The sequence below is a fragment of the Carcharhinus amblyrhynchos genome, chromosome 17, assembly GCF_965287045.1.
Source record: "Carcharhinus amblyrhynchos chromosome 17, sCarAmb.v2.hapA, whole genome shotgun sequence".
NCBI classification, from domain to species: domain Eukaryota; kingdom Metazoa; phylum Chordata; class Chondrichthyes; order Carcharhiniformes; family Carcharhinidae; genus Carcharhinus; species Carcharhinus amblyrhynchos.
In genome coordinates this window covers 42,275,744-42,301,916 of record NC_137340.1, presented here as the reverse complement: position 1 = coordinate 42,301,916, position 26,173 = coordinate 42,275,744, and the positions used below count along the sequence as shown (strand labels likewise).

Genomic DNA, 26,173 nt, shown 5'->3' with positions numbered 1-26,173 from the left:
TTGCAAAGGTGCAAGCTTCCTAAGAAAGAAGATACAGTCCAGATAACCAGGGAATTGGGACAGAAAGAATTTTTAAGATGGGTGTTCAGGACAGCATGGCAGCACAGTGGTTAGCACTGCTGCCTCACAGTTCCAGGGATCAGGATTTGATTCTGGCCTTGGGTGACTGTCTGTGAAGTTTGCACATTCACCCATGTCTGTGTGAGTTTCCTGCAGGTGCTCCAGTTTCCTTCCACAGCCCAGAGATGTGCAGGTGAGGTGTGTTGGCCATGATAATTTGCCTTTTAGTATCCAAAGATATATAGTTAAGTGAATTAGCCATGATCATTGTACAGAGTAACACAAATAGGACCAGGGCGGTTGGGCGGTTGGGGGGGTGGGGGGGGGATGTTGTGGGCCTGGGTAAGATGCTCTTTCAGACAGTCAATGCAGACACAATGGGCTAAATTGCCTCCGTCTGCACTGTAGGGATTCTTTAGTGCTATGGTTTTGTGCTTCTATGACTGAAGTTAAGCGAACTGAGACCAAGGTTTTGTTCAGAAGAATTCAAGAAAGAGTAAACAAAGTGCTCTGAGTTAAAGAGACAATTGCAATAACCAGACTTGAAGTGGGAAAGCAGACTTCAGAGGTAAATTAAATGTTTGGTGCTATTTTCATAAGAGTCTTGGAATCGAGAGTTAAAGAATTGTGAACAGTTTGTATAGCAGTCAGACAAAGAAATCCTAAAGGGGAGTTCAAACTCCTGGACTTGGTTTACTGTTAAAAGTGGAGAGGAAGCTTTATTTAAAAGTGTCATTTGAAAATTCTGGACTGGAATTTGGAATTAAAAACAGCTATTGTGAGAGCACTATTGTGAGAAAAGAATTTTTTTAGTCATTTGTGGGATGTGGGTGTCGCTGGCTAGCCAGCATTATTGCCCATCCCTATTTCCCCTTGAGAAGGTGGTGGTGAGCTGCCTTCTTGAATCGCTGCAGTCCATGTGCTGTGGGTTGATCCACAATGCTGCTAGGGAGGGAATTCCAGGATTTTGAGCTAGCGACTGCGAAGGAACAGTGATATATTTCCAAATCAGGATGGTGAGTGGCTTGGAGGGGAACTTGCAGGTGGCGGTGTTCCCATGTATTTGCTGTCCTTGTCCTTCTAGATGGAAGTAATAGTGGTTAGGAAAGTGCTGTCTAAGGATCTTTGGTGAATTGCTGCAGTGCATCTTACAGTGTGTTTCTGGGAGTGGAGTTTTGGGAACCCTCGTGTAAAAATCATTTGGGGGGAGTCTGAAGAGAAATCCACAGACCACCAGCTATCTGTGTGTTTAGAAGGGACTTTGTGTTAATGAGACCACTGTTGTTTAAGATGTATTTTGTAATCTGTGTTAATCTTAAAATCAGTGTGTATTTGTTAAACTTGGGGTGGGGGGGCGGCGTGGGTGTAAATGAATACTATATAATAATAACAATGCATTTTTTTCATGTTCTTTTTTTCTCTTGTGGTTACCAGTCCTGTGATTCTGTTACTCCATATTTTGTTTTTTTAAATGTAAGAGTTCATTTGAGCCAGTGTTCCACTTTGGGATTTTCCAACAGTTATTATCATCAACTCGGATCATAACAATGGTAATTTATTTATAAGATATTGAACAAAACTTCATAGAATCTCTACAGTGCACAAGGAGGCCATTTGGCCCATCGGGTCTGCACCAACTGTCTGACACAGACTCTTATCCAGGCCCTCTCCTCTGCCCTATCCCCGTAACCCCACACAATTACCACAGCTCGTCAATCTAACCTATACATCTTTGGATACCAAGGGGCAATAATCACCCTGCCTAACCTGTATATCTTGGGACTGTGAGAGAAAACTGGAGTACCCAGAGGAAACCCACGCAGACATGGGGATAAAGTGCAAACTCCACACAGACAGTGACCTAAAGCCGAACTGAACCCAGCTCCCTGATATGTTGACATTTTTTGGAGAATGGAAAATGCAGTACCTGAATTGAAACTCAACTTTTGCCATAGATGGAATGCACTGTCTGAGAGGGGTGTGGTGGAGACGGGTTCAAAACAGAATTAGACGGTTGTCTGAAAAGGAAAAATGTGGGGGATTGCAGGGTGAGAGTGGGAGAATGGTACTTGATGAATTGCTCTTTCGGAGAGCCAGCACAGATACGATGGGCTGAATGGCCTCTTTCGGTGCTGTAACAATTCTGTGATTAAAGTCTTTCCTCTTGCGGCACAATGCTACAAAGAAACATTGTGAAGAAAGTATCAATCCTACAGGGGGAGTTCCTGAGCTCTGTTCAATCTGAAAATTTCCCAATGAATTGCACTCACAAAACTCTGAGGCCCACGCACTGATGCTATTTACTGGGAATTTTTTTCTTTGAGAAAATAAATAGAAATCATAAAAAAAACTCAGAATCTTTGATTGCAGTATTTGATCATTTTGAAGAATGGACCTTAAAGGACCATAACTCCTGCTGCCATTTTCCTTGCTGATAATCCTTCTGCTGAACTTTTCCTCCTCTGTTCATCCCAATCCCTTTCTCTTTGCACCTTTTGTCATTTAATCCCTTCTGCCTTCCACCTTATCCAAGACCTTTCTTTTGTTCGGTCCTCCCCTTCTCCTTTCCCAGCCTCTCTACTTGCTTAAAAATCAGGTAAATTGGTGGCACAGTGGTCAGCACTGCTGCCTCATCAGCGCCAGGGACCCAGGTTCGATTCCTGGCTTGAGTCATTATCTGTATGGAGTCTGAACGTTCTCTCTGTGCCTGTGTGTAGTTCCTTCGGATGCTCTGGTTTCCTCCCACAATCCGAAAGACATGTTGGTTAGGTGCATTAGCCATGCTAAATTCTCCCTCACATATCTGAACTGGTGCCTGAGTGTGGCAACTAGGGGATTTTCACATAACTTCATTGCAGTGTTAATGTAAGCCTACTTGTGACACTTATAATAAACTTATCTCCAATTCTACTTATCCAACAAAAAGTCATCAATTTAAATCATTAGTGCTGCTTCTCTTGCTTTAGATGCCACAAGACCTGCTGAGTATTGCCAATAGGATTGTCTATAATTGGTAGCTAAGATCCGGGATTGTAATTTAGAGCTGTTCAGAAATATTTCAGCAAATATTTTAGCATATAAAATTCAAACACTATTATCCCAGTTACTGTCTGTGGAGAGAGAATGGAACTAATGCTTTGTCAGACTTGAAAAGTTGGCTCGATTCTCTCTCCACAGACCTGCTGAGATTTTCCAACATTTTCTGGTTTTGTTTCAGATTCCAGCATTGGCAGTATTTTGATTGCTGTGCTAAGACCCCCCAGGACTCCTATGCCATAGAGAGGTGAACCGAATGACCCTAGACTGTTGCTATACCGCCCTGCCACTCAATTTTATCTCACACTCTGCCCTGTAGTCCAGAGTTTCTCAACATTTCTTTTCTTCTAAGGCAGTCTGTGACCTTATAAAATATAGTAAGAAGTCTGACAAAACCAGGTTTCTTACTGTGTTTACCCCAGAGCAACGCCGGCATCTCCACATCATGACTTATAAAATATACACAGAGCCCCTCAGAGCATCACAAGTACTTTTTTTCTCTGTGCAAGAAATAGTTACACCATTAAACAAATGTTTTTATGATTATTTCTGTTTTACTTAATGTGCAACTTAATGGCTGAATTAAGATGTGTCAAATGGCCTGCCTCATGCTTGATTCATTTTTATTGTTTCATGGGATCTGGGCATCGCTGGCAATGCCAGCACTTGTTGCCCATCCTAATTTCCCTCTGGAAGGGCAACTGCTATATTGTTGAGAAGGAAATAATTTGCTTTAAATCAGTTTAAGTCAGACTTAGAAATCATAGAAACCCTACAGTACAGAAAGAGGCCATTCGGCTCATCGAGTCTGCACTGACCACAATCCCACTCAGGCCCTACCCCCATATCCCTACATATTTTACCCACTAATCCCTTTAACCTATACATCTCAGGACACTAAGGGGCAATTTTTAGCCTGGCCAATCAACCTAACCTGCACATCTTTAGACTGTGGGAGGAAACCGGAGAACCCGGAGGAAACCCACACAGACACGAGGACTTGTATTCAATTGTCCTATGGAGTTCAGTAGATGAGATGCAGAGCAATTCTGTTGCACAGTGACTGGGAAATCTTTCTAACTTGGCAGCAGGGCGTGAAAATATCCTAAGGAATTTCCCCCAACTTTCTTCGTGAAGTTATAAACAGCACGTCCCGTTAAAGAGCCGCAAGACTCCAAAACCAAAGCAGCGCTATATCTGGGCAGAGATATCCGTCAAAACGTAAATAAATACTTTTTAAACATCAGGAATATTCAGGAAAGGGTTTGCTAATTTTTAAATGCTGTGAGTTTTGCGACCAACAGTTGGATGGGATCATGTGGGAGGCCCAGACGGACAAGAGGATGGCAGCCAACTTCACTGCAGCAAAATAAACAGAACCTCCACTGCAGTCACTTAAAGAAATGTTTCAGCCTTCATTCAGTTTCCTTTCCAATACTTATTAAATTGAAACCCACTTTTAATAATAACAGAAGCTGAAAATGTTCAGGTCAGCCTGACAGTAGGCCCTCTCCACCCCAACCATTATTCATTTCCAACAACTCGATTAGGCTTTTTGCACGCAGATTCATTCCTCGTGTTGTTGTCCCTTGTTGCACCTTCCAGGACCTGTAACTTTTCCTGTGCGCCCTCCTCTCAGTTGCAGTCTGTGTCTGCACTGAGTTGGTCAGCACTTTATCCTGCACATATACATCTGTGTTGTCTTACGCAATGTGGAGGGACTGCGCTGACTCCTCGCCCATCTCTGTCAAAACCCGACGTCCTGATCCCTTATACAGGTCTACAGCCACATTACAGCTTCACTGAGGGCAACACAAAATGGTGCATGAGCTACATTGTACCACACTGAGATACTTGCAACTGCTGACAGGCTGTGAGGTCCTCGCCCACAATCTTTAGTGGTTGCTGCAATGAGCTGTCCAAAGATAGGCAGGTTAAGTGGATTGGTCACGCTAAATTTCCCCTTAATGTCCAAGGATGTGTAGTTTTCCAATAGTGACACCTGTCACATGGCGCAAAGAACATCGGTACCAGTCTGTGACAAGGGTGGCACAGTGGTCTGCACTGCTGCCTCACAACACCAGGGACTCAGGTATGATTCCACCTTGGGTGACTGTCCGTGTGGAGTTTGCACTTTCTCCCCATATCCTCCAGGTACTCCGGTTTCCTCCCACAGTGCAAAGATGTACACATTAGGTGAATTGGCCATGCTAAATTGCCTCTTAGTGTCCTAAGATGTGTAGGTTAGGTGGATTAGCCAAGGTAAATGAGCAAGGTTATGGGGATAGGGCAGAGGGAAGGGTCTGGGGGGAATGGTCTTTCAGAGAGTTGGTGCAGATTCAGTGGGCCAAATTGCCTCTTTCTGCACCGTAGGGATTCTATGGTTCAATGGTTTTGCTGCGTAGAGGACTGTCTCAGCTAGAATCTTGTTTTTGGTGGACCCCTTGAAACCTCCTGCTGAAGCCCTAAGCCAGTGCAGGACAGGGTGTTGAGAACAGGACGTTCTGTTACACCATGTTACTTCACAGGGCTCTGTCTTTCTGACAAGGCATACAAGAAAGCATTTCTTTGAGGTTTCATTTCAGGCGTTATCTGCCAAGATGAGGTAATGAAGAGAAAGAGAGCCAGTTGACAAACAGTGAGGTAAAGGGATAAAAATGATAAATACCCTTTATCATAGAATCCTATGATAAAGGGTATTTATCAGTAATCAAGAATGCACACATTCCAAGCAGTGGGTGAGCATGTGTTACAAGGATATTGTTAGCAGTGTGATGCAATGCCTAACATATTGCCTTTTGTTCTGTGATCTCACATGATTGTCTCTAAATGTAATTAAACAATGACAAGTTTAAATGGAATCATAACTATGAGAAAGTAGTTGAAACTAGTCAATTTGGTAGACGGAAAGATACTTAGATTTAATTACTTTCATTAAATTAGAATAAGTGGGGGCGATTTCCCCCAAAATAATTCTCAGTCTCCAATAGGTGTGAAAATGGGAGGAAAATGGGGTGAGGGGGGAAGGGGGAGTGCGAGGCCTAATGCCATCCTATAATAGAAAGGATATTATTAAACTAGAAAGAGTGCAGGAAAGATTTACTTGGATGCTATCCTTGTAACACATGCTCATCCACTGCTTGGAATGTGTGTGATTACTGACAGACAGATCTTGTGAGGAATCACAGCCCTTTACCATAGAATCCTTTTACCTCACTGTTTGTCAACTGGTTGTCTTTCTCTTCATTACATTTAATTACTTCCATTAAATTAGAATTAGTGGGGGCGATTTTCCCAAAATAATTCTCAGTGTCCAATAAGTGCAAAAATGGGAGGAAAATGGGGTGGGGGATGGGCAGGGGGAGTGTGAGGCCAATGCCATCCTATTATAAAAAGGATATTATTAAACCATAAAGAGTGCAGAAAAGATTCACTAGGATGCTATCGGGATTTGATGGATTGAGTTTAGGAAAGGCTGGGTAAACTGGGACTATTTTCTCTGGAACGTATGTGGCTGAGGGGTGATCTTATAGAGGGCTATAAAATAACGAGGAGCACAGATCAGCTAGATAGTCAATATCTTTTCCCAAAGGTAGGGGAGTCTAAAACTAGAGGGCATAGGTTTAAGGTGAGAGGGGAGAGATACAGAAGTGTCCAGAGGGGCAATTTTTTCACACAGAAGGTGGTGAGTGTCTGGAACAAGCTGCCAGAGGTGAAAGTAGAGGCGGGCACAATTTTGTCTTTTAAAAAGCATTTAGATAGTTATATGGGTATGATGGGTATAGAGGAATATGGGCCAAATGCGGACAATTGGGATTAGCTTAGGAGTTTTCTGAAAAAAAGGGCAGCATGGACAAATTGGGCCAAAGGGCCTGTTTCCATGCTGTAAACCTCTATGACTCTATGCTACTGGAGAGGCCGGCAGCAGAGTGCTCAGGGGGCCATTGGCCATGAACTGAACTGATCTCCCAGTTTACTGTGAGGTTGGTTGACATCCCGCTGCACTCTCACCCCCCCGACCAAGTCATCTCCCAATCACCAGATCTCTCCCCCCACAGCGATCCCCCACCCCCACCCCTGCTCAGCATGAGACTGATTACATTAAAAAATAGCCTGGGAGATTTGCGGGCTGCCAGCCTCTGGCTGTGATTCAATTTTTCTGACAACCACTTATATTTCCCGCTCCGCTATGCTACTCGACTAGTGTCAAGGGAAAATCATGCCCAGTATTTTAGTTATTTCTATATTGGGTTTGTCTGGGAACCATCAATTGATTCAGGATATTTGTGCTAATATATATCTCATTCCTTGACTGTGTTTACTCCTTCTCTTAGCCTCGAGGCAGCAACTGACATACTACCATTACCAGCATGACTTGTATCTATGTGTTGATAGAGACAGTCAGACTAGATTTTCCACTGTCACTGAGGTTCAGACCTGACTAGTTCATGGCAAGTGTTGACCAGACTCTAATGCAAATGTGCTAGTGTTTGCACCCAGTTTCCAAGGTTACCTCACCTGAGAGTGTTTGCCCTCTTTGGCAGTTGCTCACAGTCATTGCCAGATTCATTTGTCAAGAAGTGCAAATATACGGCAGGCAATCAACCTTTCAAAGCCGAGTGGCAGTTGCCTTGCCTCCTCTCGTGCAGGTCCACCACGCTATGGATTGAGTAAAACTTTGACTACTTTGCCAAAGAAGCATCCAACATTAATGTCGGTCTGGCACTCACACACCACCGTGGTGCCAGATGATCACCGGCTCCAGCTTCTTCTGAGCGTGAAGTGACTGTTTGGTTGAGAAGAGCCTAAGTGGGGGTGTGGGAGGAAAGGAGTATCGGCTTGAATGCTGTAGGGTAGGTTAAACTGAGGAGGTGAGGGTTGGAGCTAGTCTGTATGAAAGGGGAAAGTTGTATCTCTGAGAGAGTGGAGGGTTGAATATTTAAAAACTTGCCACTGTGAATGGGAAGCATTGGGTGAGAATCTGATTGTTGAAGAATTCTTTGAGTGGCAAGTGCCACAGTGGTTAGCACCATTGCCTCACAGCTCCAAGGACCTGGGTTCAATTCTGGCACCGTGAGGCAGCAGTGCTAACTACTGTGCCATCATGCCGCCCCATTATGTGCAGGCTGGGTGGATTAGCCAGGCTAAATTGCCCCATAGTGCTCCAAGATGTGAAGGTTAGATGGATTAGCATTGGTAAATATGTGGGATTATGGGGATAGGGCAGAGGAGAGGGCTAGGGTAAATTATTCTGTCAGGGAGTTGGTGCAGACTCGATGGGCTGAATGGCCTTTTCTGCATTGTGGGAATTCTATGATTTGTGGAAGTGATGGTCCAATGGGTCTGCTGAAATTTCACGTCACCTTGTTTACTTTTTAACAGTAAAATTTAAACAGTGTGAAGAATGAAATGCTGAACGTTAAAATAATCAATATTCTTGGAGACGTCTTTTGGGGCTTCAGTATTTGGACTTCCTCCTTCTGACTCTTCTGCACTTGTGTTGTTTTTCACCAGCAAAAATGCTGGAATGTTCCACCTGCAACTTATGCTACAAATGCCAAACGTCTGCCTATTTTCCGATGCCACAGGTTTAGAGTTGTTCTTGATTTGTCGGCTTTTCCTGCGCACAAACAGCTTTTTTAAACTGTTGGTCATCTTTTGCTAGCTGCCTCATTTGGCATGTATGGGTCGAAGGTACCTCACTGCTCCCTTGGGTTCGGTACTAATGCATACAAAGCTTTTTCCCATTGAGCCATTTCAAGAGCTCAGTGTCAGAACTGATAATGGAAGCATAAGTGTTCAAAATTACTTCCTGAAATGCATACTTTCTCCAAATGAATGTTCAATATTCTTTTTTTTATGCAAACCTTTTAATGTGCAGCATTTAGAGAGCGTCTTTCTTTTATATTCCTTACACAGATGTCTCCTAGCACCTGGAAGTGAATATCTCTGCCTCCTCTGTACTCAGACATTGCTGCGTGCCTGGGCAAGTCAGCTACACATGACCTTGCCAAGCATAAAGTGAAGGGAAAATGAAAGATCTGGCCAAGTAACTTAGCTTAAAGATTGTGAAAGACACCAAGAATTTCACCCGTCTTGTTATTTTGTGGAAAACTTCAGAGTGCGTACTTTTCCCTAGAAACAACTGCAGGATTGTAAATCATTAATGTTGTTCTTATCTCCATGCTGTGTTTGAAATTTAGTTCACTCTGCCATTGTTTTACTCGTGCTAGCAGATAAAGCGGGGGAGGGGGGGGGGCAGGCAGAAAAAAAATGGAGATCCAAACTGAGCAAGCTGCATTCATTTTTTTTTATTCCTGTGTGATCCTGATTTCACATCAGAACAACATTTTATAGCAATGTGAAGGTAGAAAAAGAAAACTGAAAATAATTTTAGCTACGATTTCAAATATCTCTTAATCGAGGAGTGTGCAGTTGGAACCACAATCAGCACTTTGAATGTAGAAGCACTGAAAAAGGCGCAAACATGATTTACATAAAAGCAAGATACTCGGGATTTGATTTGATTTATTATTGTCACATGTATTAGTATACAGTGAAAAATATTGTTCCTTGCGCGCTATACAGACAAAGCGTATCATTCACAGAGAAGGAAAGGAGAGAGTGGAGAATGTAATATTACAGTCATAGAGTGTAGAGGAAGATTAACTTAATGCAGGTAAGTCCATTCAAACGTCTGATGGCAACAGGGAAGGAGCTGTTCTTAAGTCAGTTGGTTTGTGACCTCAGACTTTTGTATCTTTTTCCTGATGGAAGAAGGTGGAAAAGAGAATGTCTGGGGTGCATGGGGTCCTTGATTATGTTGGCTGTTTTTCTGAGGCAGCAGGAAGTCAATAGGTGGGAGGTTTATTTGTGTGATAGACTGTGCTTCATTCACGACCCTTTGTAGCTTCTTATGATCTTGGGCAGAGCAGGAGCCATACCAATCTGATACAACCAGAAAGAATGCCTTCTGTGGTGCATCTGTAAGAGTTGGTGACAGTCATTGTTGACATGTCAAATTTCCTTAGTCTCCTGACAAAGTAGAGGGGTTGGTGGGCTTTTTTAACTATAGTGTCAACTATAGTGGGGTGGGTTGGGGGTGAGGGAGAGGACCAGGACAGATTGTTGGTGATCTGGACACGTCAAAGCTTGAAGCTCTCGACCATTTCTACAACTCTGAAATACAAACAGAAAATGCTGGAAATACTTGGCAGGTCTGGCAGTATCTGCGGAGAAAGAACAGAGCTATCATAACGAATCTGGATAACCCTTTGCCAGAGCTGTGCTTCTCCCCTGATAGATGATGGCAGACATGCTGTGTTTTTCTAGCTTCCTGTTTTTATTTCAGATTCCAGCGTTAGCAGTATTTTGCCAATTTTATCGTGGTAGGAAGAAGATAGGTTTTTACTATTCAGACGGGGTGGGGGGGAATGAAGGAACCAAAGGGAAGGTCTGGGAGAGGGTGGAGGGCAGGAGAGATTAAATGAACTCGTGGAACATTAGGCAAAGAGAATGGTAATTGTTGTGGTAAAGAAACAAAGCATTTGTCTAGAGTGCGTGTGAATGGCAGAATAATGAACAACTCTGTTCCAAAGCAAAAACACGAAAAACAAGATTCAGACCCAAACCTGGCAAAATAACAGAATCAGAATGAGGAACAGGGTCTGAAACACAAACTCAATACTGAATCTAGAATTCTGTAAAGTGTCTAACTAGTGCTATTCCTGGAGATAATATTGAACTTCACTGGACTCACAGGAATGACACCTGAACTCAGAGGTTATTGCCATTGGGAAAGATTGAATAGGCTGGGGCTCGTTATTCAGAAAGGAGAAAGCTGAGGGTGAGCTGAGACAGACTTATAAGATTATTAAAGGGTTTGATAGGATAAACATGGAGAATATGTTTCTACTTGTGAAGGACTCCAAAAGGAGGGACCACAAATAGAAGATAGTCACTAATAAACAAACCCAGCTTGTTTGCAATCATGGTGTTTTACACGATCTAGGGCTGAGATTTTGACCATATATCCTCTCAATCACAAAGATTGTTTATTTCTACCTGTATAACACTATTCAGCTCTGGCCCTGCTTCAGTCCATCTGTACCATTGTCATCTATAGATTCAACCATTCTAAAATTATTTTGGTTGTCCTCTCATTCTTCTCTCTTCATAATCTAAATACCATCCAAAACTCACTCATCATCACTTGCCTGGCTGACTTACATTGATTCCTGCTCCCTATTGCCTCAAACTTAACATCTGCATTTCATAATTAAATCCTTTATTATGTCTATAATTTCCCCCAACCCTACCACCCTCCTTCAGCCCTGGCTCTGTGTCACTCTCGGTTCCTTATTTGCGCACCATTAAAAGTCTACGTTCAGCTGCATAAATACCTTCCTTGCACTGCTCTGCCCTTCCACCTCCTTCATTCCATTTAAGATCCTTCTTAAAACCTGTCATTGTTATTGGTCAACCTTCCTCCTTTGTTTTGCCAACTGTGCTTTTTTCACTGCTTAAGTTTAAAGTTTATTTATTTTATTGTCATTAACTTATATTAACACTGCAATGAAGTTGCTGTAAAAATCCCCTTGTTGCCATGCACTGACGCCTGTTCGGGTACACTGAGGGGAAAATTAGCATGGCGAATGCAACTAACCAGACTATGACAGGAAACTGGAGCACTCAGATGAAACCCACACAAACATGGGCAGAACATATAGACCCTGCACAGACAGCGACCCAAACCAGGAATCAAACTCAGGTCCCTGGCACTGTGAGGCAGCGGTGCTGACTACTGTGCCAGCTGTGTGTTCCTACTACATAAAAGGCACAATACAAATGCAAGTTGATGAATTCAAAATAACTATTAATAAAATGGACAGACGAATGTTGCTTAGTGCTCATCTGTAAGTGATCATCTGCTAACATTACCAATAGTCATTTCAAGGCTAATATTTTGTTAGTGTAGTTAGGGATTAAAGCTTTGTTTGTGTTTGGGGTTGTGCTCTGCAGTACAAATTGAGGCATGTGATTTATTTGTTGGAGGTACAAACTTAAAGGTCATGGTGAATATTCTCGTATTGTTCTGGATATGGGAGATATGGCATAAACATCACTGAACACTCCTGCTGGAAAGTGAGACAGAGACAAAGCAAACCCAAAGTATCTTCCTCTTTCTGACTTCTGAAGACATTCTGAGTGTGCAGAATGAAGTCTAGAGCGTACTTTCACATTCAGTGTTTATTTCCATGGCAACTGTCATTAGGATTACAGTGCTCAAGCAAATTTCCATTTTTAAAAGAAAATCTCACCTTGGTGCACAAATCTTCCTGTGGCGCAGTGTGTGACAATGGTAAACAGGCTTTTTATTTACAATAAGAAAATATCCATTATGCTAAAAGTTTTGAGAGCATCAAAAGTATTGCAAAAAACAGAGAAAGTTAGAGACACTTCTCACACGTAGCTTATCTGCTTTTAGTGAGAGTAATTTGCACAAAGAAACTGACAATCTGCGAGCCAAAAGCAATCAAGTTTGGCCTGCAAAACCTATGCTCATTGATAATAATCAAGCATTGCATTCACTGGTCTACAGATATAATCATTTTGTAGGGGACTACACATCTGTATCCATTAGACTTTAGGGGCTGGATTTGATGGAGGTGATGTGGGCCTTGCACGTTGGCTCTTTTAGGGAAGGCCCACTCTATTAAGTGCCACTGCTTGACACAGACCAGACACTCCACTGAATTGCAATGCTGCTGGTGCTCATATGATACCCACCAAAGGCCTAGTATCGTCACAGGATCCCAGACCATAGCTGGGTGATGGCGAGACGGGGAATGAAGAGAGGTCAGCAGCAAGAGCCTCTCAACGAAATCTCCCCTTCTGGATGCCAGTCCTGCCTTTAAATGAGGGACCACCCTGCACTGCCTTAGTACCATAAAGTGTTTCTTAATGTTTCACAGTAATATCGGTAGTTTGGAGGGTGTAGTGTGCAATATATTAACTTTCCTCCCTTTCTGCACATCTAGCAATGTAAAAATTGAGGAATGAAATTTGAAATTTGAAGTTTGACAAGAAAAGTAACTCACTGGGTGGCACGGTGGCACAGTGGTTAGCACTGCCTCACAACGCCAGGCACTTGGGTTCGATTCCTGGCTTGGGTCACTGTCTATGCAGAGTCTGCATGTCTCCCCGTGTGCGTGGGTTTCCTTTGGGTGCTCCGGTTTCCTCCCACAGTTCGAAGAAGTGCTGGTTAGGTGCATTGGCCATGCTAAATTCTCTCTCAGTGAACATGCGCCAGAGTGTGGCAACTAGGGAATTTTCACAGCAACTTCTTTGCAGTGTTAACGTAGACCTACTTGTGACAATGATAAAAAAACTTTATACTTACAGGTTACATTCCACTGTGATAGGCATCCATTGTGACTTAGTCGTATGACTCTTACCTGTGTCAGAAGTTGTGGGTTTGCATTTCACTTTTTAAAAATTCATTTGTGGGACATGAGCCCATCCCAAATTGCCTTTGGAGAGCAGTTGAGAGTCAACCACATTGCTGTGGCTCTGGAGTCACATTTAGGCCAGACTAGGTAAGGACAGCAGATTTCCTTCCCGAAAGGACGTTTGTGAACTTGAACACAAGCTGGCACTCCTGTGCAGCACCAAAGGAATGCTGCACTGCTGAAGGTGCCCTTTTTTGGATGAAACATTAATCCAGGGCCCTGAGTGCCCTCTCAGGTGGACATAAAAGATCCCATGGGGCTACTTTGAAGAAGACCAAGTGAGTTATTCCCAGTGGCTAATATTTACCCCTCAATTAACATCACCAAAGCAGAAAATTTAGTCATTAGCACACTGCATTGGGAGCTTGCTGTGTGAAAATTGGCAGTCACATTTCCCTATATTATAACTGTGACTACGCTTGAAAAGTATTTCATAGCTTTGGGAAGTCCTAAGGTGCCAGATTAATCATTGCTAATAATAACAAGAAGCAAGGGTGGCCGTGAAAAAAAATCAGTTTACATCTGGAAGGAAATGAAGCACATACAGTAGCAGCCTCAGGAAGTTTCATTCATTCAATTTAAATGTTTACCTTGTGCTTCACAGTGGTGAGTAAGGACACTTTTTAAATAGACATTTTCCTATAAAAGTCATTGGAAAATTCAATTAAAGTAATTGGAGAACAACTCCAAGAATGGGAACAATTAATTATTGTGTTTTTGGAAGCAACTTCATTAAGTAAGGCTTTTTTTTAATATCTTCATGCAAACACACACACAGGCGCGCGCGCGCGCACACACACACACACACACACACACACACGCACCTTTTTTTTCCCTTTGAGGAAGTGCTGGAAGGATTCGCTAGTTGATTATCTGTCCATTGAACAGTGTTACTATCACTCCTGCCATGGCCAACAAGTCTTAGATGGTGAACCTGGAGCTTTGGTCCAAAGGCGCTGCCACTGTGCCTCAGGACCTCCTCGATATAGTTCTGAAACGTTGGACAGGATTTTCCACCCACACGTGCCTCAAGACCGAAAATTCCCACCTGAACTCAACAGACCTTTCAATGGTCCACCAAATTTTCTGTTCTGCTCACTATGACTCCTGTAGCAGGAAATTTCTGGCCATTGTCTCACTTTAGCTTTATTTTGTTTTCTGTACAAATTTCATTCAGTTCAATAAATCTAAATTTTAGTTTCAGTTTGAATTACATGATCTGACACCACAATGTACTTTTATCAATTGAGGGGGGGGAGGTCAGGAGTTTACAGAGATGTCCTATATCATTTCTAATGACAAGGAATATGGCTAACAATCAAGTACACTACAACCGTTCATTTCTAATTTTTAATTAGAAACTGTTAGCTATGTTTTAACTGTTGCTAATTTGGTGAAAAACATTCATTGTTGGTTCAAATACGTGACCAACTTTGCTTTATCCTACTTTGAACGGGAGACTCATGGATGAGATTTTTCATCTATTGAATCTATAGAAATCTAACACACGGCATGGTGGCACAGTGCTTAGCACTGCTGCCTCACAGTGACAGGAACCTGGATTCGATTCCAGTCTTGGGTGACTGTTTGGAGTTTGCACATTCTCCCTGTGTTTGTATGGATTTCCACCACATGCTCCGGTTTCTTCCGGAGTTGTGTAGCAAAAACAGAAAACGCTGGAAAAACTCAGCAGCTCTGACAGCATCAGATTTATTTTCAGATTCCAGCATCCGCAGATGTGCAGGTTAGGTAGACTGGCCATGCTGAGTTTCCCCTTACTGTCCAAAGATGCCTAGGTTAGGTGGATTAGCCATGGTAAACTTGCGGGATTACAGGGAGAGGGTGAAGTGGAGGGCCTGAGTGTGATGTTCTTTCAGAGAATCGGTGCAGACTCGATGGGCTGAGTGGTCTCTATCTGTACTGTATGGTTCTATGGTGCAAAATATGCAATTATCTTATGCTTTTTGGTGTTAAGTTCAAACAATTTTTCCTATTTTGCTAGCTCCATACTAAGTTTCCGTGCTAGAACTAACCATAGATCTAGAGGAGTAATGTTTATAATTTCAATGATTCTAGGGATTCTATGGGATTGAATGAGATTATTTGCCACTATTCCCGTGGCTCAATGGATTAATAAACTCAATGTATGGGACTTTCTGCCTCTGGGATTTTCCATAATGGGTTGCCTGGCAGCACGCTGGTGAGCAACGCAAATGACCATTGACTTTGGCAGGACCGGAAGGTTCCATCAGTGGCAAATGATGAGCCGCCTCCGCCTCTGGAAAATACCTGGCAGGGAAGGGGGGGGGCTAGAAACTTCTGGCCATGCTACAGTACTATGCCGTACAGACCAACAACACATGGTGACATACTGCCAGGGACCCGGGTTCGAATCCCAGCTTGGGTCACTGTCAGTGGGGAGTCTGCACGTAATCATTGTGTCTGTGTGGGTTTCCTCCGGGTGCTCCAGTTTCATCCCAATGATGTGCAGGTTAGGTGGATTGGCCATGTTAAATTGCCCCTTAGTGTTAGGGGGACTAGCTAGGGTAAATGCATGGGGTAATGGGGACAGGGCCTGGGTGGGATTATGGTCGGTGCAGACTCGATGGGCTGAATGGCCTCCTGCTGCATTGTAGGCTTCTATGATTCTAGGTTTGATCTTTATTTTGTGCTGTGCTTTACAAGTCTGGTAAAGGGCCATGTTAAAAATGCTTCAATAAGGCTTTAGGCAGACGAGAACACTGTGGTTATGTTACTCAGTTAGTAATCCAGGACTAATATCCAGAGATATGAATTCAAATTCAACCAATTCACTTAATTCAATAAATCTAGAATAAAAAAGCCAGTGTCAGTAATTGTGACCATGAAGCTGCCAGATTGTCGTAAAAACCCCATCTGGTTCATAAATGTTCTTGAGGGAAATATTCTGCCCTCCTTACCCAGTCTGGCCTACATGTGGTTCCAGATCCTCAGCACTGCGGTCAACTCTTAAATGCTCCCTGAAATGGCCCAACAAACGCTCAGTTGTTTTCAAGAAGGCAGCTCATTGCCATCTTCTCGAGGAGCAGTTGGGGACTGACAGTAAGTGCAGAACATGCCAGAAAAACCCATATCCTGCGAATGGATTAAAAAAAAACTCTAGATGGCAAGGGGGTTAAGATGGGGGAAAAAAATTCCTAATCGATATCCTAGGGGATAAAACGGGGGCAAAATGGATTCCATCCAACTGGATAATACACAACAGGCTGTTGGTTGAGAGCAGAATTGGACTGTGCTGAGATACCCCTAACGGGAGTGTGGTTTGCAAGCTATTCATTATCCAAACTCAAACATGGAGACTAATCACCCACTGATGAAAGAATTTTAGTTATTGGAGCACATTTCTTAGTTGAAACTGCTGGAGTCTATATAACTTCATTTCAGTGTGAGTCAGCACTTCAGAAGAAGGGTGGAAAGTGGTGGGGGATGGCAGGAACGATATAATTATATCAAAGCTGTCAAAATTAGGGAACCTGCGGCAGTGATTTTAAAAAGTGACTTGTGACAATTATAAAGCCATTTAACTCTGATGTCCAAATGTTTCCTCTCTGAGTGCCATTTGGTTACACACCATGGAGTCCCAGAGGCCATAAATGAATAATTACACTTGGAAACATTCAATCCATGGAATAATTTATTGCTAACAACGCTGCACTTGCCAATTTCAACCTTGCTCTTCCTACTGCTGACTGGCAGCTCCTTCTCTCTTTGTGACCTGGCCAGCTGTTCATGTTCTTACTGATGTCTATCTTCCAATACAAAGACCCGATTTCAAAAAACAATACCGCAGGTGCTGGAAATCTGAAGTAAAAGCAAAAAGTAATATTCAGCAGGCATGACCTGTGACCACAGAAGGAGAAACGGGTTTTAATCTTTTCAGTTGAATATGAGTGTTCTTCAGAACTGAAGATAGGCAAAAATGTGATGGATAAAAATAAATTCTGCAGATGCTGGAATCTGAAACCAAAAGAGAAAATGCTGGAAAATCTCAGCAGGTTGGGCAGCATCTGGAAGGAGAGACAAGAGCTGACGTTTCAAGTCCAGGTGACCCTTCGTCAAAGAGTAGACTTTGACAAAGGGCCATCCGGACTCAAAAAAATCAGCTCTTATCTCTCCACACAGATGCTGCCCGGCCTGCTGAGATTTTCTGGCATTTCCTCTCCAGAAGTGTGATGAGTGTTTTTGGCCATTGAAAGTTTGTGTGTGTGGGTGGGTTTTGAAGGGGGGGAATTGGGAGGGGGGAGGGGTGGTGGCTGTGGGTAGGGAGGAAAAACCAAAGAGGAAGTCTGGGATAGCATAGAGGATGGGAACGATTAAATGACAAAGGTTTCATGGAACAAAAGGCTAGGTGAGTGGTAATGATTGTGACAAAGAAACGATGCATTTGCCCAGAGTGAGTGTGAATGGCAGAACAATGAACATCTCTTGTCAGAAAGCAAAAGCATGAAAAGCAAGATTCAAACTGACATGTTGCAAAAAAAAGTATGAAAATTGGGTCAGAATTCATGGTCTGACATTGTTGAACCCAATTGAGCCTAGAAAACTGATGGAGTGTCCATGAGCAGCTATTTGTTGGAACATTGCAACAGGCCAAGGACAGAAATGTGAACATGAGACCAAGGTTGTGAATTAAAATGACAAGCCATCAGAAACTCAGGATCACGCTTGCTAAGACTGAGCAGAGGTGTTCCACAAAGCAATCTCCCAATTTATGCCTGGTCCCCCCAGTGTAGAGGAGATCATAATGTGAGCAGCAAATAGAGTAGATTAAATTGAAAAAAACACAAGAAAAGCATTGCTTCACCTGGAAGGAATGTTGTGGGCCTTGGATAATGAGGAAAGAGCTGGTCAAAGGTCAGGTGTTACATTTGATGCAATTGTATGGGCAGGTGTCATGGGAAAGAAATGAGGTATGTGGGGTGGTTGGCGAGTGGGCCAGGCATCATGTTGCGAATGGTTTCTTCAGAATGTTGGCAGGTAAGGAAAGGGGAAGATGTATTTGGTGGAGGCATCACACCGGAGGAGGAAGGAATGGCAGAGAAGAATCCTTTGAAAGTGGAAGCATGTGGGGTGGAAACTGAGGACAAGGTGAACCCTACTGCAGTTCTATAAGGAAAGGGAAGGGCTGAGAGCAGAAGTGTGGGAAGTGGATTGGACATAGTTAAGGGCCCTTTGAAATCATAGTGTGGAAGAATCGCTAGTTGAGGAAAAAGGAAGGCGTATAGATGCACTGTTGTTGAATGGGGTGACTGTGGCATAGTGGTCATGTCACTGGGCTGCACGGTGGCACAGTGGTTAGCACTGTTGCCTCACAACGCCAGGCACTCGGATTTGATTCCCACCTTGGGTCACTGCTTTTCAATGGGGTGATTGTGGCATAGTGGTAATGTCACTAGGTGGCACAGTGGTTAGCATTGCTGGCTCACCGCGCCAGGCACTCAGGTTTGATTCCTGGCTTGAGTCACTGTCTGTGGGGACTTCGCATTTTCTCCCTGTGTTTGTGTGGGTTTCCTCCGGTTTTCCTCCCACACTGCAAAAATGTGTGAGGTAGGTGGATTGACAATGTTAAATTGTCTCTTAATATCAGGGGGTTAGTAGAGTAAATAAGTAGGGTTATAGGGATAGGGCCTGGGTGGGATTGTGGTCGGCGCAGACCCAATGGGCCAAATGACCTCCTTCTGCACTGTATGGATTCTATGTCTAGAACTCCAGATGTTGGGGCTAATGACCTGGCAGACACACTTTCAACACAGGGTGGCTGGTGGAGTCTTGACAGCATTGCCAACATCCAAAGAAAAAGGAGGAGGGGGGAGGGAGAGGGGGAAGGGGGAGGGAGAGGGAGAGGGGAGGAGGAAGGATGGAAGAGGGGGAGGAGGAAGGATGGAAGAGGGGGAGGGGGAAGGAGGGAAAGGAGGGAGCAGAGGAAAGGGTGGAGGGTGGAAAGGGAAAGGCGGGAGGGGAGATAGAGGCGTAAGGGAAAGAGGGAGGGGAGGGCATGTTTGGAGGGGATGGAACGGGTTGGGGACAGGCAGGAGGGGTGAAGGGGAGGGGCAGGAGGGGAGGAGTGGGGCTGGGAGAGAGGTGGGAGAGGTCAGGGTGGGAGGAGCAGGAGGGAGTGGTCAGGGTGGGAGGAGCGGGAGTGGTCAGGGTGGGAGGGGAGGGAGTGGTCAGGGTGGGAGGGGCGGAGGGGAGGGAGTGGTCAGGGTGGGAGGGGAGGGAGTGGTCAGGGTGGGAGGGGAGGGAGTGGTCAGGGTGGGAGGGCGGGGAAGGAGAGGGTGGGAGGGCGGGGAAGGAGGGGGTGGGAGGGGCGGGGAAGGAGGGGGTGGGAGGGGCGGGGAAGGAGGGGGCGGGAGGGGCGGGGAAGGAGGGGGCGGGTGGGGCGGGGAAGGAGGGGGTGGGTGGGGCGGGAGGGGCAGGGGAAGGAGGGGGTGGGGGGGCAGGGTGGGTGGGCGGGGAAGGGCGGGGTGGGCGGGCGGGGAAGGGCGGGGCGGGCGGGGTGGGCGGGGCGGGCGGGGTGGGCGGGGAAGGAGGGGGTGGGCGGGTGGGCGGGGAAGGAGGGGGTGGGAGGGCGGGGAGGGAGGGGGTGGGCGGACGGGGAGGGAGGGGGTGGGCGGACGGAGAGGGAGGGGGTGGGCGGACGGAGAGGGAGGGGGTGGGCGGGCGGGGAGGGGCGGGGAAGGAGGGGGTGGGTGGGCGGGGAAGGAGGGGGTGGGTGGGCGGGGAAGGAGGGGGTGGGTGGGCAGGGGGTGGGCGGGGAAGCAGGGGGCGGGCGGGGAAGGAGGGGGCGGGCGGGCGGGGAGGGGCGGGGAAGGAGGGGGCGGGCGGGCGGGGAGGGGCGGGGAAGGAGGGGGCGGGCGGGCGGGGAGGGGCGGGGAAGGAGGGGGCGGGCGGGCGGGGAGGGGCGGGGAAGGAGGGGGCGGGCGGGCGGGGAGGGGCGGGGAAGGAGGAGGCGGGCGGGGAGGGGCGGGGAAGGAGGAGGCGGGCGGGGAGGGGCGGGGAAGGAGGGGGCGGGCGGGGAGGGGCGGGGAAGGAGGGGGGGCGGGGAAGGCGGGGGGCGGGTGGGGAGGGGCGGGCGGGGAAGGATGGGGCAGGGAGGGGCGGGGAAGGAGGGGGCGGGCGGGGAGGGGCGGGGAAGGAGGGGGGCGGGCGGGGAAGGAGGGGGGCGGGCGGGGAGGGGCGGGAAAGGAGGGAGGCGGGCGGGGAGGGGCGGGGAAGGAGGGGGCGTGGCGGGGAGGGGCGGGGAAGGAGGGGGCGTGGCGGGGAAGGAGGGGGCGTGGCGGGGAGGGGCGGGGAAGGAGGGGGCAGGGAAGGAGGGGGTGGGTGGGGCGGGGAAGGAGGGGGTGGGTGGGGTGGGTGGGGCGGGGAAGGAGGGGGTGGGTGGGGCGGGGAAGGAGGGGGTGGGTGGGGCGGGGAAGGAGGGGGTGGGTGGGGTGGGGGAGGGGTGGGTGGGTGGGGAGGGGCGGGGAAGGAGGGGGTGGGGAAGGAGGGGGTGGGGAAGGAGGGGGTGGGAGGGAAGGAGGGGGTGGGAGGGCGGGGTGGGTGGGCGGGGAAGGAGGGGCGGGGAAGGAGGGGATGGGAGGGCGGGGTGGGAGGGCGGGGAAAGAGGGGGTGGGGCAGCAGGGTGGGCGGGCGGGGAAGGGCGGGGTGGGTGGACGGGGGAGGGGGTGGGTGGGCGGGGAAGCAGGGGGTGGGTGGGTGGAGGGGGCGGGTGGGCGGGGAAGGAGGGGGCGGGCGGGGTGGGTGGAGGGGGCGGGCGGGGGGGCGGGCGGAGTGGGTGGGCGGAGGGGGCGGGCGGGTGGGTGGGGGGGCGGAGGGGGCGGGTGGGGCGGAGGGGGCGGGCGGGGGGGCAGGTGGGTGGGTGGAGGGGGCGGGCGGGGTGGGTGGGCGGAGGGGGTGGGCGGGGGGGCGGGCTGGGTGGGTGGAGGGGGCGGGCGGGGTGGGCGGGCGGGGGCAGGGGCAGGGGGGGCGGGTGGGGGCGGGCGGAGGGGGCGGGGGCAGGGGCAGGGGGGGGCGGGTGGGCGGGCGGAGGGGGCAGGGGCGGAGGGGGCGGGTGGGCGGGCGGAGGGGGCACGGGCGGAGGGGGCGGGTGGGCGGGCGGAGGGGGCAGGGGCGGAGCGGGCGGAGGGGGCAGGGGCGGAGGGGGCGGGTGGGCGGGCGGAGGGGCGGGGGGGAGGGGCGAGGGGGAGGGGGCGCGGGCGGGGGTGGGCGGAGGGGGCGCGGGCGGGGGGGGGCGGGGGGCGCGGGCGGAGGGGGCGCGGGCGGAGGGGGCGCGGGCGGAGGGGGCGGGGGCAGGGGGGGCGGGAGGGCGGGCGGAGGGGGCGGGGGCAGGGGGGGCGGGAGGGCGGGCGGAGGGGGCGGGGGCAGGGGGGGCGGGCGGAGGGGGCGGGGGCAGGGGGGGCGGGAGGGCGGGCAGGGGGGGCGGGGGCAGGGGGGGCGGGAGGGCGGGCGGAGGGGGCGGGGGCAGGGGGGGCGGGAGCAGGGGGGGCGGGCGGAGGGGGCGGGGGCAGGGGGGGCGGGAGGGGGGCGGAGGGGGCGGGGGCAGGGGGGGGCGGGGGGGGCGGGGGCAGGGGGGGGCGGGCGGAGGGGGCAGGGGGGGGCGGGCGGAGGGGGCAGGGGCAGGGGCAGGGGGGGCGGGAGGGCGGGCGGAGGGGGCGGAGGGGCAGGGGGGGCGGCGGGGGCAGGGGGGGCGGGGGGGCGGCGGGGGCAGGGGGGCGGGAGGGCGGGCGGAGGGGGGGGCGGGGGCAGGGGGGGCGGGAGGGCGGGCGGAGGGGGGGGCGGGAGGGCGGGCGGAGGGGGGGGGCGGGGGCAGGGGGGGCGGGCGGAGGGGGCAGGGGCAGGGGGGGGCGGGCGGAGGGGGCAGGGGCAGGGGGGGGCGGGCGGGCGGGCGGAGGGGGCAGGGGGCAGGGGGCGGGCGGAGGGGGCAGGGGCAGGGGGGTGGGGGGAAAGGGAAGGGGGAGAAAGAGGGGGAGGGTATAGGGGTGGAGAAAGGAGGGGGGAGGGGACATGGAAATTGGGCTGGGGGGGAGGGGGAGGGGGAGGGGGAGGGGCTAGATGGGAGCTTGCCTGTGTTGAGCGCACTTTGGTGTTGGGAGCGGGCGCGTCGACGCGATGACGCGAGACCGAGGCGTGGGGGCGCTGACGCAGTGACGCTGGCCCCGGGGCTGTGTTGTTGGGGGGAGGGGAGGAGGCCGCGCGGTTGTTGCTGCTGTCCGAGTGCCGCCCGGAGGGAGCCCAGTCACTCACTGTGTGTATGAGAGAGAGCGAGAGGGGAGCCACAGTCAGAGCCCCGGGCATAGGCCTCAACGCTCTCCCAGTGTATATTAAAAAAAACACCTCCGGCCGCGGGGCGGGCAGCAAATCCCCTGAGCCGAGGGTGGGTGAAGAGGGGAGTGTGTGTGGCCGGTGGTGGGGGGAGGTCAGTCAGTCGGTCGGTCGGGGATAAACCGGTTAACGGCCGGGGCTGGGGGGGGAAGGGGGGCGGTGCTGCTGCCGCCGCCGTCGTCTCGGTGAGTGACGGGGCTTGTCAGCCAGGCTGGGCCGGGGCCTCGGGGAAGGAGGAGGCTGAGTGACCGATCCCGAGAGGCTGGGGGCCGCGGGCAGGAGAGGCGGCCACTCGCTCTCAGGTAAGAGCAGCTCATGTCCAGGCTGGGGCGTTGTTTGGTGTTGGAGGGCCAGCTCCTTTTTGTGGGCAAGCCAGCAGTAAAAGCGGAAATATGTACATTGTGATATAAATGTCTCTTCTGTGTGTATATTTAAGTAGAAGGGGGTTTTCTTGTACAAACTCGGCCAAAGCTGTCTGCTCTGAACGGGCAGATTCCCTTTTATAAGCTGCACTTTTTGTTTATTCAGCAGGAAAATGGGGAATGGTGTTTTGGAAGATTCAAAAGACTCCTTCCCAATACTTCATTCCCCCCAGTTTTGGTCACTGTTTTGGGAGGAAGGAGCGTTGTTTATTTTTCCTCAAACATTGTCTGTTTGCTGTGAAGTGAGCTGAGTTCTGATTGTTGTGAAATGGGGGGGGGGATGGTGTTCTGTGCTGTAGTGTTCTGTGGTTCTAATAGGGAACAGTTTCTCTTCTCTTTCCGTCCCCCCCCCCCCCCAAACACTTTTAGACATAAAAGAGAACCGACAAACTTGAGTCACTTTGTTGACAAGGCATGGCAAAGTGTGTTACAATTCACACACACGCAACTAGACTACTTAGATATGTGACTAATGTCTCCAGTACAAGTGTAAGGATTTGGATGGGAAGAAATGATAAATTGCAGCAAAAAAAAGTGACTTGGAAAGGGGAAAACCATGTCAGTTTACATATCAGTGCGATTAATTCGTGGATACACGGAATTGCAATAAAATCAACGCTGCAAATTGACGTGATGTGAAGTTGGGGACTTCTGGAATGGGGAAGAAAGGTAAAACGCAGTCTGCAGTTCTGTCTCGCCAAGGAATTTCTTCCCTGTTGCTAATGGCCTGTTTGAAGCATTGCATTCCTACTGTTAATCGTTGCCCCATTAAAACCATTGCTGCAGCATGACTTGTGGGAATCCATTCATTTTGTACAGATCATGGTGAATTAGAGGTCATTAAATCGTTTGTAGGTTTCAAGTTCCAGGTCAAAGCAACTTTTTCACCTGTGCTAAAGTGCGTGGGGTCTGATGTGATGTGCCAGAAGTACTTCCATTAAAATTGTAGTTTACTTTTTGTAAATCCTGATTGAAATTCAGAAAAGCTTCAAATCCAGCTATCGCTTATTTTAATACTCTGAAGATAGTTGGAACATGGTTTCAAAGCTGTAAGCTTATGAAAAGTATTAACTTGATATTGTTCTTTTGGTTTACAAAGTTCAATTTTATTTATATTGAGTCACTACATGAAAGTAATATTTCAAAAGTGTTGTGATTTTGTTTATGTACCTACGAGTAACGGGTCTTTTAAATTCTGCTTTTAAGTTCTGTGGCTGGATATTGCATACTCTGGCATCAGAATCTCCATCCCATTTGTTGAAAATGGGATCATTCAGGATATATCGGGGTGGGGGGGGTGGGAGCAGGCAATCTTCCACTTCTTTCTGATCCCACTCATTGTATCCACCCTGTTCCTTAGACTCTGATATTCACAGCTTTGACTCAAATTTGGCTGACAACCTGCACCTTATTAAGGCCATCCAAATAAACGTGGTGATTGGTGTATTGTCCTTGTTGGCAAATCACGCCATTGATGCTTTCCCACATTTGCTTTAGCACATACTGCTCTGGCACACTTCCCTTTAAGCAATTTATCTTATTTCACTCCCTTGCATCTTTCACAATCCTTCGTGGCTGCCCCGTTCCAAGATTTTCCCTGGAAGCTCTTCCCTAGAATCTCCTCCCTACTTTTCTTCCTCAGCCTATTATTCTTCATCCATAGTGATTTCAGCTTCCATGGCGACTCTCACCCCAATCACACCACCATTTTACAGTACTTCTTGAACATGTCATTGTATAAACTCTATTGTGCATGTTCATGGACGCTGTCTTGGCTTTGCCAGATTGTGTAGCTTTTCTGCTCTTGTGATCTCAATCACAGCATTTTCCAATACTGTCTTATCCCTCACCATTCACCCCATCCACTGTCCCCTAACTGATGCCAATTTTTATACGATTAGATTTTAAAATTGCTGGCAATCCATTTACCCTACATTTGCCATGATGCTTCTGCAGCTGTTAGTCTCATCCACACTCTCAGTTCCAACTACCTGGCTTTTGATGCCCTTACCGTGAGTAAAACATATACTCTTCTATCCTGGTTATTCCCCTGGTATTTTCCCCAGGTATTTTCCCCATATTTACTCCAAGTCAAGTGTGGTGAAAACTTGAGCATATCTGTTCTATAACTGGCTAATTGTGCATCATCAGATCTGGGCCATATCAGGTTTTATCAGAAATCACTCTGCTGCCAAAACTGACATTGGCCTCAGATCCTTTCTTAAACTCCTCTCAGCTGTCCCCATCATCCTCCTCTCCACTGCCCCCATCATCCTCCTCTCCAACAAATATGACAACTTATGTCAGTTGAATTGCCAGCTTCCATTTAGCTGTCTCTGCAGTGCTTTTCCATCCCACCTCCCTATCCCTACCCTGCTGTTGATTGCAACCTCCTTTCCTGGCCAGTGTGCCATGAGATTGAATCAGATTGTTGGTCATCTCTGTTTGATCCCAAGTTATTTCAATCCTATATACTGTTCTTTACAAAGACTGTCTGTTTTCATGTAGTAACATTGCCCATAAGCCCATCTGAAACTGATCCATGACTATTGCAGAGTTATTTTGAACAGCCTTCCATTCTCTCTGGCTTTTGAAATCTTGGTACATCTATAACACTATCTTGTGTTATCCTGTCCCTCAGCAACTCCAGCATGCCCATCACTCCTGTCCCTTGCTCACCTACATTGACGCGTCAACTTCTCCAATTTAAAATTCTCTTCACCACCCTGCTCCTTCCCATCTCTTAACCTCCTCAGCTCAGCAGTCTATTCTGAATTGTCAATT

At 48.6% G+C, this 26,173-nt stretch overlaps 1 protein-coding gene across 1 annotated transcript in view; it reads left to right on the top strand.

Annotated features, from left to right (window-relative positions):
- Positions 1-23,127: 23,127 nt before the first annotated feature.
- The window catches only part of shoc2 (SHOC2 leucine rich repeat scaffold protein), a 113,692-nt gene continuing 110,646 nt past the window's right edge, over positions 23,128-26,173 (top strand). The window contains exon 1 of the mRNA XM_080205860.1: positions 23,128-23,269. The gene's annotated coding sequence lies outside the window, so the exon portion shown is untranslated. The remainder of the gene's footprint in view (positions 23,270-26,173) is intronic.